The sequence below is a fragment of the Hipposideros armiger genome, unplaced genomic scaffold, assembly GCF_001890085.2.
Source record: "Hipposideros armiger isolate ML-2016 unplaced genomic scaffold, ASM189008v1 scaffold_172, whole genome shotgun sequence".
NCBI lineage: Eukaryota > Metazoa > Chordata > Mammalia > Chiroptera > Hipposideridae > Hipposideros > Hipposideros armiger.
The window spans coordinates 609,688-623,511 of record NW_017731522.1 but is presented as its reverse complement, the minus strand read 5'-3'; positions in this window follow the sequence as shown (position 1 = coordinate 623,511).

Genomic DNA, 13,824 nt, shown 5'->3' with positions numbered 1-13,824 from the left:
GGTTTCAGGAATCCCCTGGAGGTTTTGGCACGTATCTGCCACAGGGGAATACTGTATAGTTTAGGGTTTTGTTTTTACACAAAAAGAATGTACCTTTAAGTACATACTATTTTATGCACTGCATCTTTATCTTACATATTGTAGATAATTTTTCATGCTACAATATGTATATGTGTGTGTTTCTCTCCTTCTCTCTCATCATATCTATATATCTCTCTCTATATATAGATAGATAGATAGATAGATATATGTTCTCATATACCAAATTTATTCTCGTTCTCTAGCTACTCTTGTCTCCCCTCTCTCCTCAATTACCACAGAGGCTTCCTTACTATTCTCCCTTCCTTTACCCTTGCCCATCCACCTAGACTCTTCTCTATGCAGCAGCCAGAGCGATTCTTTTAAAATGTCAAGTGAGAGGTCAGAGTGCTGATAACAGGCTATGAGGCCCTATGCGATCCAGCCCCTCCGTCCCTCTCTGGCCCTCCCTTACCAGCGCTGCTCCAGCCACGCTCCAGCCATGCTCCCAGCCTCACATGGGGTCTTGGCTTTGGCCAGTCAGCTGCCTGGAAGGCTCTTTCCCCAGATATTCATGGCTGACTCCCTCCCTTCGTTCAAATCTTGGCTCAAATCTCATTTCTCCACTGTGGCCCACCCTTCCCACCCGCTATAAAATTGCAACTTGATTTTCCTTCTTTGTCCTGCTCTTTCCCCTCCATAGCACCTACCACCTTCTTACATGCTGAATAATTTATGTACTTATTATCTTTAGTTTTTATCACCCATCTCCCTCATCTAGAACCTAGGCTGGCTTTACAGGCATGCAACCTGTGCAGTCACACAAGGCCTGCACTTAGAAGGACCCTTGGCTTGGTTTAATGCTCTGCTGTGACCATCTTGAAATTTTAGTAATCTTTGAACAAGTAAATTTTGAACAAAATCACCTTTTCAATGTGCACTGGGTCCCACAGATTATGTAGCCGACCTTGTCTAGAACATAAGCTCCACAAGTAGCCGACCTTGTCTAGAACATAAGTCTTTCAAGTCCTAAACTCTGATGAATTCCAAGTTCCTGGAACAGGATCATACTTACAGTAGATGCACATAGTAGGTGCTCAGTTAATAGACGTATTATGCTCTCTTAGTAGTTTCATATTCTGAAGTTGACCACCATTTATTTAACTAGTCCCTTATGGATTATAAAACATGCTGCAGTGAATAACCTTATACATAAAACTTGGTACCCTTGAGTGGTTTGGTTTAAATACTTTTGAAGGGATACATTGTGACTCCTAGTTCTTTTTTATTTCCAATGACACTGATATTATTGAGGTTTTGCATGCTTTCATTGGAAACAGCTGTTTTTAGCAAAGTGCTTGCAGGCTACAGACAATATCTCATCAGATAAGAGTTACCAAGCACAAGGAAGCCACTGCACCAACAGCTCATAGCCTTGGCTACACACGGGAATCCTCTGGGAGCTTAAAAAATGCTGATGCCTGGGCCCAACCCCCAGAGACCCTGATGTAATTAATTTGGGGTGTGGCCTGGGTTTTTTAAAGGTCACGTGTGATTGTAATAGACAGCCATTACATTTTTCATCTGCTTTAACTTCATAGATTGTGTGGGATTGAATGGGTCTGCTTTGCTTCTCTCTTCTTTATGTTGTCTACTGTTGCCTTTTTTAGTTTGCAATATAGCAGCAGCTCAAAGGAAAGATGGTTAGAGATTTTTTTTTCCCCAAAGTAAACTAAACAGTCTCCTGGTTACCCGAAGTTATTACTCAAATATAAACAATGGGCACAAATGTGTCAATTGTGAATTCTGTTTCATATTCCTGTCACTGCTAACCTATTCATTAATAAGAATTATTGAGAGACTTCTGTATTTTCAATAAGAAGAAATCAAAGCACTATCATTTATCCAAGATTTAGCCAGAGTCCTTTCACTTAAACTCATTTGAGAAATATTTTAGTGCTCTTATTACATGGGACATGTTAAAATCAAATGAGAAAGAGAATATTGAATAATTAGCAATTAGCAGTCATGAGGGTGAAAGATTCTTTTCTTACAAGTTCTTCCGAAGTATATGTGATACAGCTCCTTCCTCCTCAACTACTTTTAGCAGACAATTTGGGGGCTGAAAAGTAATTGTGTCATGGCTGAACAGTGGAATGTGACATTCCTATTACCAAAACAACAAACACGCCTTAAACTTTAAGAGGGACAAAATTCTTAGGGGAATACTACTGGGAATAAATGCAACTCACCTAGAAACTCCTGTGTTAACATAGGAGACTCTAACATCGATCCAGGCCAGTGGTGCAGAATCCACCTTTGATATGACTAGCCCTAACTCTGGACCAAAGGAAAACTCAAGAAGAAGTTTGAAATAGTCCTGAAATATATCGGGTTGTCGGAAAAGTCATGATGTATTTTTCTGTTTTTCATTGCAAAAATGTGTCATGACTTTTCTGACAACCCAGAGCTACTAGTATCCCTCTCTCACTGGCTGCTGACTGTGGCAAGATCAGTGAAAATTTCATCTGTCTCTCCAACCCATCAATTTGATAGCCCTCCCTATAACTACCCCTTCTAGAAGGAAATTTTTTGAGATAGGTTCTTCACTTATCTTTGGAAATTACATCTTAGTTGACTTTAACTCCTTCTATTATCTCCTGAAAATATAGCTTAGTTCAAAGAAGTTTGCTAGCAAATATATACTGTGGATGAGGGAGTAGATAAATGCTGTGCTTGCCTTCTCTCATGACCACATTAAAATTACAACTAAGTTATAAAACAGTCAATCTGGAGAATCCTCTGAAGTCTAGCTGAACAGAAGTTTTATAATCAAGGATATAAAGAAGCCATGTCGAAACTGGTAGGAGTGCTGACGCAAAATTTTCCAGCCCCACACCTATGCATGGCAGTTGAGAATTGCAGGCGATATCTTGGCAGCAGAGGTCCCCCTCCACCCCCAAGAAGCAAGGTGTCTCCAGCTCCACACCAGCTTCCCACCCCAGAGTTCAGGTTCCAGGAAGCGGAGACCCCACAACATCTGGCTATGAAAAATAGTGGTGATTCTGACCATCCAAGTTTCACAAAAGGCTGCAGGAAACCCAGACATCCTCTTAAAGGCCTGCTCACAGATGCATTCATGCAAAGGCACTCACCCTGGGCTCTAGTGGAGGGATGGTGACTTGGGAGGTGTCAGAGACATACAGGGAGAGACTGAGATTGTGAGGCTTCAGGGCAAGGATTAGAAGGACAGTCACCATTTTCCCTGTGTAGAATTCTCCCGTTCAGCCAGTAGGTGGGCACCGTCTTCCTTTGTTGAGCCGTCCCTGACACTGCCAAATCTGAATCTGCCTGGTAAACTCTGTTCACTCTACCCTGGTGACTCCTTGGGACCCAGCCCCACCAAACTTGCACTATATCAGAGGCATTTTGTCAGACAGCAGACAGCCCAGTCTTTCTTGGACTCTTTCTTATACAACTCTCAGGGGTTTGCAGGCCCAATGTGGGTGGCGGCTGGCCCCAGAGACTTTTTCTGAATAGCTCCAGTCTCAGCACTGGCACCAAACCAGAATTTACATTAATCTGGTAGACACCACTTGTCCCATTCTGGTGAGCCCCTGAGATGCTGCTCTATTAGGGTTCAAATGATGATGAACCTTACAGGAGCTGGCAGGCAGCAGCAGACCTTGGGGTGTTCTGGGATTTTTTTGAACTATCTGAGGCCTGGTACTGGTGGTAGACATCCTCAGTTTATAGCATGGCCTCTCTCACATGCCTCCAGGTCCAGCATAGTAAGCTTCCAACTGTGGATCACTTTGTTGCTCCTACAAGGCAATCCCAGTTTGTCACAAGCACTGGCTGACCTGGGTCTGCAATGGAGCCCCTCCCAAGAGGCCCTAGAAACAACATATCTGGAGGTCAGCTTCAGACTATAGCAGAGCACCACCCAATTAGCCCCATGAGTGTCACACCCAAAGGGTGGCATCAGAAGGCACCACAGTCTATGGGGGTGAATATTGCTCCACACACAGCAGCCCATAAGCTGTGGGCATGGCCAAACCCCACAGCCAGTCAGCCTGAGGGTCATTCCCAACCACTGATATGCCAACAGCAATCAAGGCTCAACCATAATGGGAAGACACACACTATCCACACAAGGGACACTCCTGGAGTACCCGAATCAGGTGACAAGGGAGACTGCACCACTGGGCCCCACAGTGTACCTACTACATAAGGCCACTTGACTGAGACTGGGAGACATAGCAGATCTACCTAATACATAAAAGCAAACACAGAGAGGCAGCCAAAATGAAGAAACAAAGAAATAGGTCCCAAGTGAAAGAACAAGAGAAAACTCCAGAAAAAGAACTAAACAAAATGGAAGCAGGCAACCTACCAAAGACAGAGTTCAAAACAATGGGAATAAGGATGTTCAAGGAACTTAGTGAGAACTTCGACAAAGAGATAGCAAGCATAAAAAAGAACTTAAAGCCATAAAAAAGAACCAGTCAGAAGTGAAGAATACAATAATGAAATGAAAAATACATTAGAAAAAATCAACACAGATGAGATGAAGCAGAGGATCAAATCAGTGATTTGGAAGATATGGTAGCATAAAACACCCAATCAGAACAGCAATAAGAAAAAGGAATTTTTAAAAATGAGGCTAGTTTAACGGGCTTATGGGATAGCATCAAGCATAATAACATTTGCTTCATAGAGTTACCAGAAAGAAAAGGGAGAAAGTAAGGGATTGAGAATCTATTTGAAGAAATAATGACTGAAAACTTTCCTAACCTGCTGAAGGAAATAGACATACAAGTCCAGGAAGTGCAGAGAGTCCCAGACAAGATGAACCCAAACAGGCCCACACCAAGACACATTATAATTAAAACGGCAAAGGTTAAAGACAAAGGTGGAATCCTAAAAGCAGCAAGAGAAAGGCAACTAGTTAACTATAAGCAGCTCCCATAAGATTATCAGCTGGTATCTCAACAGAAACTTTGCAGACAAGAAGGGATTGGCACAAAAAGGTTAAAGTGATGAAAAGCAAGGACCTACAACCAAGACTACTCTACCAGCAAGGCTATCATCTGAAATTGTAGGAGAGATTAAGAGTTTACCAGACAAAAAGCTAAAGGAGTTCATCACCACCAAACCAGTATTACAAGAAATGGTTAAGGAACTTTTTTAAGAAGAAGAAAAGGGGGTGGGGGTGGGGGTGGGGGGAAGGAACAAAATGGCAATAAACACGTACCTATCTATAATCACTTTAAATGTAAATGAATTGAGTGCTCCAATCAAAAGACCTAGGGTGGCTGAATGAATAAGAAAAAAGGACTCTTACATATGCTGCCTACAAGAGACCCACTTCAGATCAAGAGACACAGACACAGAAAATAAAGGGATGGAAAAAGATATTTTTGCTAATGTAAATGAAAAAAAGCTGAAGTAGCAATACTTATGTTAGACAAAATAGACTTAAAATAATGGCTATAATAAGAGACAGAGAGGGACATTACATAATGATAAAGGGATCAATCCAACAATAGGATGTAACCCTTGTAAACATCTATGCACCTGACATATGAGCACCTAAATATATAAAGCAAATATTGACCAACATAAAGGGAAAGATGGACAGTCATACAAAGTAAGGAACTTTAACAACCCAGTGTCATCAGTGGATAGATCTTCCAGACAGAAAATAAGGAAACATCAGCCTCAAATGACACACTAGAGCAGATGGATTTAATTGATATTTTGAGAGCATTTCACCTCAAAGCAGCAGAATATACATTCTTTTCAGAGGGGAGGAGGATTGGGGAGCTGAGTGAAAAATGTGAAGGGATTAAGAGGTACAGGTTGGTAGTTAATAAAATAGTCACAGGGATGTAAATACAGCATAGCGAACATAGTAATGTTGCAACAAATGTATATAGTGCCAGGTGGGTACTAGATTAATCAGGGGAATCACTGCATAAATTACATAAATGTCTTACCATTATTTTGTACACCTGAAACTAATGTAAAATAATATTGAATGGCAACTATAACTGAAAAACACAAATAAATAATTAAATATATATAGTGAGGACTGTTTTCCAAGTATGGTGCTGGACACTCAGTGTCAAACAAAGGCAATAAAAACCCCAACCTTTCTGAAGTTTAGAGTATAGCAGGACAGGCAAACATTAAATAATTGAGTTAAATTATGGTAAGAGCTATGGGGGTGTACATGGTGCCCATAATTGTCTATAAGAGGGGGCTTAGTCTGGATGGTGCAAAGAAGGAAGGCAAGGACGAGAAGGAGAAAGCGAGACCTGGGCAAAGGCCTCATGGCTTATTCCAGGAGTGAAGCAAAGACCCATGGGACTAAAGGTTTAGCATAGCAAAGCAGGAAGAGAGAGAAGCAAGACCTGGAATGTGTATGTGAGTATTAGGAGAGAGGCCCACTGCCTATTCCCATTGGGAGAGAAAAGAGAGACAAAAGGAGCAATTGACAGGGAACCACCTGTAAATTTATCCCGCCTCCTCATGCTAAAACGACTCCTACAACAAAAAGCAGTGAGAAGGGACCACATTCTACATCTCTAAAATCCTACAATCTACTAGAATAACCACAGATATAAGAAGGAAAAATCATGTGTTGGTCTGCTTTTCACAAAGGAGCTAATATTTTATTTATTCTTCCTGCATGAGCCAACATGTGGGTAATAGAAAGCACTCTTAGGCTGGGACTACCTTTGCTGCCAATCACTTTCTTTTACCAGGCAGATCTTATTGTAGATTTGTTAAACACAAGGAAACACTTTCTGTAGATAGATGGGCAAAATTATGGAGCAATGTCATGAACCCCATGAAATCACCCAGTCTGGCTTCCAATGTCTGTTCCTGTCAACCAATTTCAGTTTATTTTAGTAATCTATTTCATGGGAGTTTGTTTTTATTACTTTGGTGTATTTTGTCTGGATTGTTTTTGTTTCACTTCTCATTTTTATTAAAATTTGTTTTCTGTCTCTTCCTGAATTCCATTGAAAAAAAGAGAGAATCCCAAGGGCACATGCCTAGAGAATGAAAACATCTTTTTCTTTTCTATCAATTTCCTTTCCTATTAATAAAGTTTAATTTGTATTTTGAGAAAGGGGTTATTCCTTCGTGCCCCTCCCCTGTGGCATCTTGGAAAGTTACACTCAAATGTTGGGAAATTGTTTATAGGATTTCATTTATAGGATTTAGATCCAAAAAATTCCATATTCTCTATGGTCTTATGCTACTTTCAGGAGGGGGCCAGGTGTGGGCATCACTGAAAACATGATTCAGGCTTTGAAAAGACTAAGAAGGACAGGTGAGACCAAAAAACTCTTCATTTTTAATTTGTTTTATGAGACAATGAATACATACCACCTTGACTTTGTTTAAAACAATCTAAATAGTATAAGATAAAAGCCCCTCTTGACCACACATCTCCCAATCCCAGTCTTCCCCCAGAGCTGCTGTTGTCAAATTGCGGCTCTTCTCCCAGACACACCAGTATACCTGTGCAAATGCATAAAAGTATATATACATAGATAAATAGATGATAGATGGATGGATGGATAGATGATTGATAGATAGATAGATAGATAGATAGATAGATGATAAATAGATGATAGATAAATAGATGATAGTTTTTATCTGTGGGGTCTGCAGAGGGCAAGTGCATGACAATGTACAGATTGTTTGGTGGTGTTATTTGTTTTCTCCCACTTAATACATCTCGTATGAATAGATCTTACCAGGTTAGTGAATATTCTCATGACTTTTCCTGTCTTTTAAAAAAAATCTGTATAGTATTCTATTATGTCTTAGTCTGCTCAGTCCACCATAACAGAATACCGCAGACTGGGAGGCTTAGACAACAGTGATTTATTTTCTCGTATTTGTGGAGGCTGGAAGTCCAAGATCAAGGTGTCAGGGTTGGTTCTTGGTGAGGGCTCTTTTCCTGGCTGGCAGATGGCCACCTTATCACCATGCCCTCACATGGCCTCCTTGTGTGTGAGCTCTCCTCTTGTCTCTTCCTTTTCTTTAAGGACACCAGTCCTTTTTTATTAGGGCCCCACTCTTATGACCTCATTTAACTTTACCTCCTTAAAGGCCCTATCTCCAGATACAGGTTTCAACATAAAAATTTTGGAGGTACACAATTCAGTCCATCACACAGCATGGATGTACTACACTTTATTTAATCTCTTTAACTTGATCTGCCATGAGGTAAATTTCTTTACAATTTTTAAGCTTAACTACAGCATGATTTTGTCCGATTGGTCTAAATGACACCAAGGTTTCCTTCACCTTTGGGGGGCGTGAGAAGGCAAGAGAAAGAGAATGGAGATGGGGAGGGATAGGGAAGCGAGAGACTGATTTCTAAAAGACAGATATCCAATTACTCATTCTCACTAGCCCACTGAGTTTTCAGCTTCTTCTCTCCCTGATAAGAAAGTGGGAGAATCTGGCATTTGAGGATGCAAAGTTGGAGGAGGCAGGCAGAAATGGCCTGTGTGGGCTGCCATGCCTTCCTTGAAAATTAGCAATGCCAGTGGGCAACCTGGAAAGACTGAAAAGGCTCCAGGCCACAGGCAGACACCTCAGTTTAGTTTCCAGCCACTACCCAGAGTTGTCCAGGGGGATTTGCATCCAGTTACCAAATGCAACATTCACAATTCTGTGCATCTTTTAGGAACCCTCTGTGTGCATATACCTGTCACTTTATGCCATAGGGAAATCTGGCACTCTTTGTTCATTGATATCAGAGAGTAAGACCCAGAGGAGAAAATTTTTTTTTTTTGAGAGCCTTCTGGATATGTGCAAACTGGAGAGAAGTACTTTGACTTCTCTAAGCCAGTGGCTCTCACTCAGCGCAATTTTGCCCCCCTCAGGGCATAGTTAGCAATGTCTGGAGACGTTTAGATTGTTACAACTTGGGGCGAGGGGGGAGTGGGGGGGGGAATGCTACATGTATCTAATAAGTAAAGGCCAGGGATGCTGCTAAACATCCTGCAATGCACAGGACAGACCCCACAGCAAAGAATTATCTGGCCCAAAATATCGGAAGTGCCAAGGTGGAAAAAACTGCACTAAGCCAAATGATAGAGGTTTGCTGGGGCCTTGCAGATGAGGAAATAGTTTCAAAGAATATTGATGTCTTAATTTTGCAAAAGATGTCATTTCTGGATAAGTTTGCATTTCTCCAAAATTGTTGATGTGAATGTTTCTTTGAAATGGGTATCTCAGTAAACAATTTCCTTTTGTTTTTGTCAGTCGGCTACTGAAGCAGTCTGATAAATTTCTTAGTCATAACACACAGGATCCTTGGAGAACAGTTTGTGATACCTACAGCCAACCTAAGCTTGGTTGAATATTGTTGTATTACTTGTCACTATCAAGTGGCCTTGATTTAAATTTCAGCCCCAACAGAAGCTTCACATTGAGTTAAAAAATAATACATGCTTCAGGGCCGGCCAAGAGACGCGTTGGTTAGGAGATGGCTTGGGACACCGCTCTGAGCAGCAGGGCCCCGGTTCGGATCCCACATGAGAGCCAGTGACGCTATGCCCTCTACAGCTAAGATGATGAACAATAGCTCTACCTGGAGCTGGGCTGCCGTGAGTCGCCGGTGATGGCATACGCTGCAGTTGGGCTGGCCGGCAGCGGGAGTGAGCTTTCATGAGCTTCCGTGAGCCACCGTAAGTGGCTGTCCAGTGGCCAGTGAGCGACTGCCTCACCCGGGAAGAGCGCAATGATAATACCAACATGGGCCAGTGAAGCGCCGTCCTCCTAGACGCCGTCCAACTAGACTGAAGAACAAAAGGACAGCAACTTGTCTGTTCCCCTCCCCCGATTCCCCAATAATAAAATCTTAAAAATAATAATAATAATAATAATACATGCTTTAGAAGATGTTATGAGGATTAATTAGTTAAGTTTTGTAAGGTGCTTTAAAGATAAAAAAATACACTTTGAGTTCTAACTATTGTAATTAGACGCTTTTTAGCCATCATGAATGGCTTTGATCCTGCCTGCCTTCTCACTTGCCTGAGCAGTTAGTTCACGGGGAGGAAAGATATTGGAACAAGCAGCAGTGCCCACAGTGAAAAAATGCAAACTTCATTTGTGATGTCTATTGTCAGATTCTCTTTTACAGGTGAGATGAGGAGAAAAACATCTCCAAAGGAAATTAAAATCCTTTAGGAGTGATGGAAGACTTTGGGGTGTTACCTCTGAAATACTGATAAGTAAATTAGAGAAATGGTGTGTTCTCTCATTCACATTCACATTCACTCATTCATTGTCTCTTCCCTTCACCTTCCTACCCACCTCCACCCCTACCCCTGTCAAGAGGAAAGCGTGATTATGAGACTGCTAAAAACAACTCAAGTAAACCACACCTATGTTGGGGAAATCTTTATTTTCTGTGCATACTCTATCTTTTAACCCCTTTGGAATTTGTGTCCTTCTTCCCTTATAGCCATCACCATAGTCATTGTCATCACCAGATTATATTTGCATAGTCCTTTGTAGTTTGGAAAATAAACTGAAGCCAAAATGTGCCAGACATTGCTCTGGGGGCTGAATACCCCATCTAATCCTCACAACACCTAATGAGATAGGTACAATTATTCTCAATTTATAGTTGCGGTAACTATAGCATACAGAGGCTGCTATCTTGACCACGGTCACAGAGCTGGGAAGTGGCACTGGGCCTGATTGTTTCAAAACCAGTGTTTATTCTTTCTAGAGCCTCAAGTTGAAAGAAATTTCACTGTACCTTTTTCTCATGCAGCTTTTGTCCTCCTGGGAGTCTACAGGAAAGGTGGCCTTTTCTCTGTTCTTCAGATAAAGAGACCATAGATAATGGATTTGCCTATCCATCGGTGAATTCACTTTGCTCTTCTCTCATACAGTCCTCAGCCCCTGCAATTTGGTTGCCACACTGACCTCTTGTGACCCTGAACCCACAAAGGCCACCTGGCCTAATAGGTCCAGTGGAACTTTTCTGCTCTCCCCTCTTCCTTCCTGCAGCACTGGACACAGCTGACCACACCCTCGATCTCCCCTTTACCGCTGCTGTTTCCTCCCTCCCCTGCTGACCTGTATTCTGACCGCCCTTTGTTGTCTCCTTATGCCCGTGTACCTTCAGGCACACATGGCTCCCCAGGGAACCATCTTGTGCATTCTTTTCCACTTTGGTGATTTCATTTATTTCCATGGTTTAGATCCATGGTTCCTAACTTTGCTGCATATGAGAATCACCTGAGGGAGCTTTACAACATCCCAGTGCCCAGATTACACCTCAGACTAATTAAATCAGAATTCTGATCATCAGTGTTTTTTTTTTATTTGAAGTCCTCTATATGATTCCAAATTGCAGCCAAATATGAGAACCAGAGGCATGAGTCATCCTCTATGTGATTCTCAGGTGTGTAGTGCTAGCTGCCACCGATCCCATCAATCTGAGATTTATGAGGGACACTTGCTCCCTGTGTTCCATGAACACCTCAAACTCAGCACCTCCATAGAGTAGGATTGCCAAATTTAGCAAGTAAAACTACAGAAACCTCCATTACATTTGTATTTCAAGTAAAATAACATTTTTAGTATAAACATGTTCTAAGTATTATATGGGACATACTTATCCTAAAAAATTATTTGTTGTTTATCTGAAATTCAAACAATTTGGGCCCCCTGCATTTCATCTGGCAAGCCTGCAGAAGAGAAAGTTATTTCTCTTTGAATTGTCTCTTTGCCTGTATGTCCCTTAGCTCAGGGAAGAGCTTCACCATCCTTCCAACCAACGCAGTGGTGGACCTCAGAGCCTTCTTTGACCCAGGGCTTTCTCTTCCAGCCCCACAAAATACCAAGTCTTTTGACTCTTCCGTTGAAATCCTGAAATGCTTCTCAAAGCTTTCCTTTAACTTCTTCATCAATGCTTCTGCCTCCTAGTCTGCCTCTGTCTCTGTACTTTCAGGATGATGTTAATTTTGTAACTGGACCCCTTTGCTTTCACACTCTTTCCTCTGATAATCTGATTTCCATGATTCGCCAAAATAACTTTATAATATACATACCTGATCATGTCACTCTACCCTGTAAAAGCATCCAAAAAGTCAATGCAGTGCGTCCTTCTCAGAATCAGAGCCAAACCCACCTTTCCAGGCGCTCCCCACCCCAGTGGTCCTGGGCACCCAGTCTGAAAGAAATCACGTCATGGTACTTGCCTATGCCACCCATGACTTGTGCTTGCCCTTGAATACCTTCTCCCTCCTAACAAAAAAAAAAAATTCAAACCCACGTTGAAGTCATCCTTGTCACTTTCTAACCAATTAGTAGTTCCTGTAGACTTCCTTGTAACTCTTACCAGCTGTCAAACACTTCTCCCCATCATTGCCACCAATGCTCTTTGAAGATACCAGTGTCTTGAGCTTGGACTAATAGCTTTCTAATTATTCTTACTACTTCCACAATTGCCCCCTTCTAGTGTGAATCTTTTTATTTTATTTCTTTTAAATTTTTTTATTAAAATATAGCTAACTTACAACATTGTATTAGTTTCAGGGGTACACCATAGTTATTCAACATTTATATACCTAAGGAAGTGATCACCGTGATAAATCCAGCAACCAGCTGACACTGTACCACGCTATCACAATATTATTGACTATATTCCCCATGCTGTACGTTACATCCCCATGACATATTTGTTTTATACCTGGAGATTTGAATCTCTTATTCCCCTTCAGCTTTTCCCCTCTTTTTAAAATTTTCAATTACAGTTGACATTCAATATTATTTTATATTAATTTCAGGTATACAGCATATGGTTAGACATTTATATAATTTAAGAATACTGGACTTGACTAGTCTAGTATCCACCTGGCACTATACATAGTTATACTATTTACTATATTCCCTATGTTTTACTTTACATCTAATGACTATTTTGTAACTACCAGTTTGTCCCCCAAACCCCCTCCCATCTATTATCTCAACAATTCTAGTACCAATATGACACCATACATAGTTATTAAAATATTATTGACTATGCTCCTTATGTTATACCCTACATCTGCATGACTACTTTGTAACAACCCATTTGCACTTCTTAATCCTTTCCCCTTTTTCACTCATCCCCAACCCCCCTCACACTTGGCAACCATCAATATGTTCTGTGTAACTATGAGTTTGTTTTGTGCCAGTGTTGACCCTGAAGGTACTCAGCAAAAATCTCAGAGCACACCGCGGCCAGTAGCCACCTGCCTGAGGTATGTGGGACTCTGATAGTTTTCCAAGCGTGTAATGTAGGAGGAACTGGGTACTCCTGGAGAGAGTACCTCCAGTGTTGAAGGAGTTGGGTCAGCAGGGCGGAGCAGCAGAGCTCACCAGACTAATCAAGTTTGGATTTGGCCTTGTAGGCGAGGGCTCAACATAGGAAAAATGGCGCCAGGCTTCCAGCTGCACAGGAGGAGGCCCCTCACAGAGAAAGTGCCCGCTCTCCTCCAGCCCTTGTCTGAAGCCATGCAACTCATTCTGCCCCTCATATGTCTCCAACACCCCCCCAAGTTACTGCCCCTCCGCTGCAGCCCAATGTGAGTGCCTGAGAGTGAGAGAGTCTGTGTGCGGGCCCTTTAAGAGGATGTGTGGGTTTACTGTCACCTCCTGTCCCACCCAGATGGTCAGAAATTCCCACTGTGTTTCACAGTCAGATGTTTTAGGGCTTCTCTTCCTGGCACCAGTACCCCAGGCTGGGGAGACTGGTTTGCAGTGGAG